Source organism: Sesamum indicum, linkage group LG4, assembly GCF_026168435.1.
Source record: "Sesamum indicum cultivar Baizhima isolate 11 linkage group LG4, ASM2616843v1, whole genome shotgun sequence".
Lineage (NCBI taxonomy): Eukaryota > Viridiplantae > Streptophyta > Magnoliopsida > Lamiales > Pedaliaceae > Sesamum > Sesamum indicum.
The window spans coordinates 8,676,383-8,683,157 of record NC_142660.1 but is presented as its reverse complement, the minus strand read 5'-3'; the positions used below and the strand labels follow the sequence as shown (position 1 = coordinate 8,683,157).

The window sequence follows — 6,775 nt, the reverse complement described above, 5'->3', positions numbered from 1 at the left end:
TAATTTTGTAATTTTCTTCTAGATTGATGGTTTTTCTTCTTGAATTTGTCTTATTTAAGGACCTATTTTTCATTGCAGCAAGTAAGGTGTTTTTTTCCTCTTTTTTCAATTTTTCTTTCTTTTTTTGGGTGAGAAAGTTGCACTTCTGTTACTCAACAAAGAATAAGACAACAAAAATACATTGAGGAGGCTCGAAGCCCGCCGAACCTCTATTCGCACTTCTATCTAACGTGAGATCAACTCTATTGGTCTCCCTATACACGAAGACTGTGTTTACTGGATGGGATAGGATATCGCTACCTAGGATTGAGTTGGGACAACCAAATGGATTGTCCCAAATGGGACAGGCTACATATAAGTTTACTAGGGCATACAGAATCCATATTTTATCCGCCAAAATATGTTTACAATCCTAGATTAAGTGCGATCATTTAACTGAGAAATTACTTTCTTGTACCCTTGAATTTGAAATTCCACTTTGCCTAACATCCGCCCTAGTTCGTCTTTCCCCTAGTGTCCCCAATTCTGTTTTTTGTTGTTCGACACAAAGAGGCGAAGCTAGAGCATTTGCAGGTTTGAATGAACGGCACGACTCAACAACAATCTTCTGGGTAAGTTTCCGCAACACCTTCTCGTTCTCTACAACCATTTATTAACATGGTTTACCGGTTCTAATTTTTTTCAAAATCCCTTTTCCGAGTTCTAGGGTTATTAGATCGTAGTCCTTCCGCGGCGCACCAAGCCGATTATGTGGCATTCCAACAATTTTTCGAACCAGTATAAGTCAGCTTATGACTGTTTCTCACTCGTAATTGCTACAATTGGTTGACATGTACATTCTAATTTGTGCCGCAAATTATTTTACCGTACTCTGTTTTATGCGCGATGTTCTACCTTACATTCTGCTTTGACATCGTAATACATCGTTATGCACCGTCAGCATATACAATAACTTGGCACCCATGTTATTTGTAATTGTATTTGTTTCACAAGCTTTCTTGCTTTCGATTGTGTTGCACTACACCGTAAATTAGGTGTAATGGGTATTTTACACTGTCCAATGGCAGATTGTACACTATCTAATGGCAGATTCCTACTCTGAATACATTTTTGTTTTCTCCTGATTCCCTTTACATTCATATGGTTGACAGTAATATATAGTAGAAATAACTGAGGGCCATCTAATATTGGACATTTGATGCTCGTAATGTTGCATCCTTGCACTTAATCTATAGGGAATACTACGTGGAGAACAATCAATTCACACACAATTTCAGTAGTACCAATTCTGGGGGTAGATCGACTAGTAGGCAGCATTCCTCTGGGTCATCCGATGTTGTAGTGCGGTTTTGCAGTTGTGGTAAGGATGTCGTTCTACGAACTTCATGGACTAGTCTTAATCTAGGTTGAAGATTTCTAGGTTGCCCTGGTAGTGAGGTTCCTTTTACAAAAATTTAATGATCTCCAAAGAATATTAGGTTGATAATTGTCATTGGTTAGCCTCAGCGTCAACGAATGATTTTTACATTCATTGCGCTTGTATAATTGAGGATAGATACATACATCACATATCATTGTTTTGACTGTGGCACATTCGAACGGGTTGACCCCCCCCCCCCCCCCCATGTACCGTAGGTCCAAAGAGATTATTCTTGGATTGCTTAATAGAATCTCTGAATATGAAATTCGCATGAAACGTTTCAATGAACGTCTCGAAGCTGAGGAGACGCATTGGCAAACTTTACAAAAGTATTGTATCGTCTTACTAGTTGTTTGGCTATTGACCCTTTGGATTGCTCTCAAAGGTTAACTTTGTTGATGTCGTCGCTGTTAGTATATTTTGTTTATTGCTCAGATATTTGCTCCCTGTTGTAGTTTATGCATTTTTTTTCACGTGCGGTACAATTGATAGTTTAGTCGTATAGAATTTTAATTGTGTATGAATCCAATTGCCTCATTTATGCTTAAATATATATCCACTTCTTTCACCTATTTGTGACCAATGTTATATTGTGTTGTGAGTACATTGAACGTTTCAGACAAGTTTAATATTCTTGTCATTTAATTATCAACCCTTAGGGCAACAACCAATGCATTACATCTTCTTTGCACTGGGTACATTACTACATTAACCAATACTATTCTTAACAGTTTCTATGAAGTGATTTTTTGGATCGAATATAAGTTATCTCATATAATTCTATGCTACAGTTTACAGTGCACCTTTCATTTTTTTCATTGGTGTTCCGTTGTAATGTCTGTATGGATGATTTTCCCGAATGTTTGGTGTTTGCCTCATACACCAACTCATATATAAGAATATAATTAATGCTGTAGTATATTCATTCCGTCTGTGTTTACCCTCATCCCCCAAAAAAACTGCTATGACTCATTTATTATTTCAACTACACAATCTGCAACTACTTCATTAATGTTGACAAAACACTCAACATTAATTCTAAAGCTGTCAGCGGTAATAAATGGTCTGAAGGTGGACAAAATGGCGGCAGCATCCCACTCTGTCCATTTTCAGCCTATGCATTTACCACTTACAAATGTCCAATCCCAACCAACTGCCATAAATAGGGATTAATTCATCCCACCTATAATGCATCCCCTTTGCGTTAGATCCATCTGAAACCGCACAGATAGTAAGCTAATAACAATATAAAGAAAAAGAGCCATTTTGGTTCAAGGTAGTAAACACATAGCAGTTTTTATTTCATACCTTCACGTAATCATCCCAGACATTATTGTCTTCCACCGTTATCATATTTCGGCTCTCATCCCAACCCAATCCCGACTTCGTCAGCATAGTGGTCAGCGTCGAGTAGTGCTTCTTCCAGACATGCAATTTAAAAGTAAAATGTGGTTCAGCTTTCCAACCAGTTACAACCAAATTCTTAAGCCCTGCTATAAGACATTCCTCTTCCATAATCGTCCACGTTCAGCAACTATAAGCCCTATCTTTGTTCCCTCCCCGCCGACGCGGCCTGCTGCTACCGTCATCAGGTCCGAGCTCCATCTTTCAATGGACGATCGATCGGCTTACCTGGGTGAAACCAGCACAAAAAACTATGTTTTTGTTTGGATTAATGTTTTGGATGTTTTTGTTTTGGTGTTTTGGAGATACAGAGAGAAAAATAGAGATAAGTAAGTATGTATTTTGAGATAGATGATATGTTTGGATTTGTGTTTTGATATAATATAAAATAATGTAAAATAAGTGGTGTAGGTTTGGTGTTGGGATTTGGGAGACAGGACTTACTGTTCATTGTCAAATCATGTCTTTTAATATATATATTTAGTAATATATATGTGTATGTATATATAGTATTTTGTTTGTTAGTGAAATATAATATATATATTTATGTTAAGAGAAGAATAAAAAATAATAAAAAAAAGTAATAAAAAAAATTAAATTACAATTGCACACCTAGTGGAGGTGTGCAAAACACAAAACCAAACATTGTGTATGTGTTGGTTAAATAGGTAAATGCAAGTGTATAATTGACCAGGACACAACCTGTACAAACGATGTAAATATTGTGCATAGAATGATGTCAAACAAAAAATAAAATGCAACTGTAGAAAGGGGATCATAGTAATGTCGTCTGCAACAATAGGACTTGAACATAGCAACAATTGAAATGATTGATTGTAAAACATGCGGCCTTTAGGAATCACACAAAGTGTTCACACAACTTTCGGTACGCATAAGAGGCTGACATAACAATGATTACAATTAACCCCCGAAATAATACATCTCACACGCATCATTAGACTTATGACTATAAGCAACGAGGTCAGGATATAGGTTGATGAGTCGCATGTGACATCAAAGGCAACTCATCTACTCATTGTACATGGATGTGGCCATTGTATCCATCCAAGTGGACCATGAGGGGTTGTTGTCAATATTCCACACACAGCCAACCTCATCATCGGTCCTAATATCTCCATGACTCGGTAACTTATTTTCTAGAGGATCATCAGGCATTTCAGTCCTTAAAAAATTATGCAACAGGCAACAAGTCAAGATTATCCGATTTTGCATCTTGATGGGATAGAATGATTGACTCCGTAAAATATCCCACCGAATTTTAAGTAGACCAAACGTTCGCTCAATCACGTTACGCGCAGAAGAGTGCTTGAGGTTGAAGAACTCCTAATGGTTTTGCGGTCCACCTGTACCAATGTCCCATTCTCTTAAATAGTAGCGAACACCTCTTTACGGAGTCAAGAAGCCTTTGGCATTCGCATAGCCGTTGTCACATAAGTAGTAATTAACTATGCAAGGTATAAGCGAACGTTATGTAATAAATTTATTATTTGCAATAACCAACTCACATATTAAGCAGTATACACAGTTTAGCAAGCATGTATGGAGCAGAGTCATACCTGTAGGAACTCTTAGACTTTCTGGTCTGTGGACAGCATCACGTAAAACACGACTATCCGCTGCACTCCCCTCCCAGCCGCTAAGGACGTATATGAATTGCATATTAGGATTGCACACCCCAAGTACGTTCACAGCTACTTGACCTTTGCTTGTTCGGTACCGTTCTTTTTCATTTTCGGGTACTCGTACATCAATGAATGTGACATCTAAAGCCTCGAGACATCCCTATAGTATGGATTACAATAAAAAATTACAGTTAAATACAATCAGAACATCTAAGTACCAATAAGCATATTACAATGTATTCGTAATCCAGAAACAAAAAATATAACCTTAAACCATCTCCAGTAGGGGTCCACGCATACCTCTATAATCGGAGTCGGCCAGGCTAGTAGGACATTATACAATTTAATTATTTACTTTAGCACACGGTGAAAATGTTTGCTAATCATGCGGCCAGAGCATAGAAAATCATGCTTCACCACACAAATCTTTTTATGATGGGCTACCACATTGAGGAAAAGCGCAACTTGCTCCAGTACGGTAAGATGTTTGGTTTGCGAAATGCCTGTAGAATATTCAAGTAGATAGCACGGATGTTCGAAGGCATTACGTTACGTAGGTTACGTAGGCAAAACTCATCGAAAACAAAAACCAGCTTATGTAGGTGGCGAACCTGGTCCAGTATCCTAGTATTGATTAAGTATCTCCGACGCCGAGACCGATCATTAGTAGGATTTTTGGAGGTGAGGTGTTTTATAAGATAAGTAAATATAGTTAGAGCGACTGCAATCTCGTCCATGACTTGTTATAAAACAATTAAAGCCAATGTAACTTTTTGAATTGACCTCATCCTAAATAGCAAAAAAATATTTATCCACACTAAAAAAAATTATCACGATTGCAATACAAAGATAATCCATAATTCCCACACATTTTCTATGTGACACAATTTGCAAGCAACAAAACATTGTTCTATTGTCAACAAAAAGTACAATGATGGGAAAAATAATTAGCAAAATTTCATGTAACATTTTCACACAATGTACTGTGTGAATGGGGTATACAGTAGAACCATATGCTTCGGTCAAAATTACACAACCGCTGTTTAAAAAACAATAGTGGGTTGACCCAACTAGCCAAGATTTCACAACATTATACTGTATATAGCACAAGATTACTGAAATGGCACCAAACGAGCCAAGAAAGGAATAGAGGGTTTTAGCATAACTCACTTGCATATTTCGAGGGATTCCTGAGCTAACCACAAACAGCACAACTGAATGCGAAGCAGACCGGCGGCAACAATGTTAATGGCATCTCCGGCAAGGATTCTTGGCAAAAAAAATTAAAAAAATTACCTTAAAAAAATAAATTTGTACAACATAATAATAGAGGGTAAAATACGAAGTTATACAGGAATAATGTCACCTAAACCTAAGTCAGCGGCCACGATGAACTCACCTTAGGACCACAAGGAGGCTTGTTCTGTCGAAGCCCTTCCATTTCTGCCTCTATTTGCACCAGTGGAGAAGACACTGTTTTAAGTGAAGTGATGATAGCAAATTTAATTTGGTCAGTGTAAAAGGAGAAATCCGTCATTTCGCATTGCTATTTGAGGGTATTAAGGGCGAAGCACCTGAGCGTAAATGATGGGATAGCTGGTCAGGATTGCTACCATAGCACCAGATTCATATACCAGGTTCCATTTCGCATTATATTGAGCTTGCCCTTTATTTACCGGGCCTCACATTTCTCAGGTAAACAACTTAATGTGTGGGATTGAGCGGGATACCCTGCTTAATCTCACGTAGTAAATATGGCCTAAAAGAAAAAAGACCTAACACCCAAGCTATGCAACAAAATCGAGACATCCATATAGATTGGAACAATAGGAGCATTTGTTGGATTTATTAATTCAATAATGTTGCACTTTTAATTCATATTGGGCTTATATGTAAAATAATTATGTATTATAAATTGTCGAAGTTTAGGACCAATAAAGTGATCAATAAGATTTCAGTAATTTAAGTTTTTACTGCATCTGATAGGATGTGGGCCTTTAATGTGTAAAGACTAATAGTAATTTTAGTTTCAGTGAAGGGCTGAAATTAAAATACCTATGATGATATATATATAGAAAAAAATGCAAGCAACCCCATTGTGATATTGCAAAACGAGCAAATTATACCCTATGAAAAAAAATAGCAATTTACCTCTCCATATTTTTTAAATATAATAATTTACCTCCCTATATTTTTTAAAACGAAGCAATTTACCTCCTTAGACAGGGAGATAAATTGAATTATTTTAAAAAGCACAGGCACTACAAAAAATATCAATTTATTGGAACAAATTTTTTATCAATTTGTA

At 36.9% G+C, this 6,775-nt stretch overlaps 1 long non-coding RNA gene across 1 annotated transcript; it reads right to left on the bottom strand.

The window, feature by feature from the left end:
- Positions 1-2,734: 2,734 nt before the first annotated feature.
- Positions 2,735-6,544, bottom strand: LOC148788400 (uncharacterized). Its single transcript, XR_016065293.1, has 5 exons — positions 6,042-6,544; positions 5,867-5,940; positions 5,638-5,736; positions 4,402-4,627; positions 2,735-3,052 (listed from the first exon to the last, which is right to left on the bottom strand). It is a non-coding gene; the product is annotated as an uncharacterized LOC148788400 (long non-coding RNA).
- Positions 6,545-6,775: the final 231 nt, after the last annotated feature.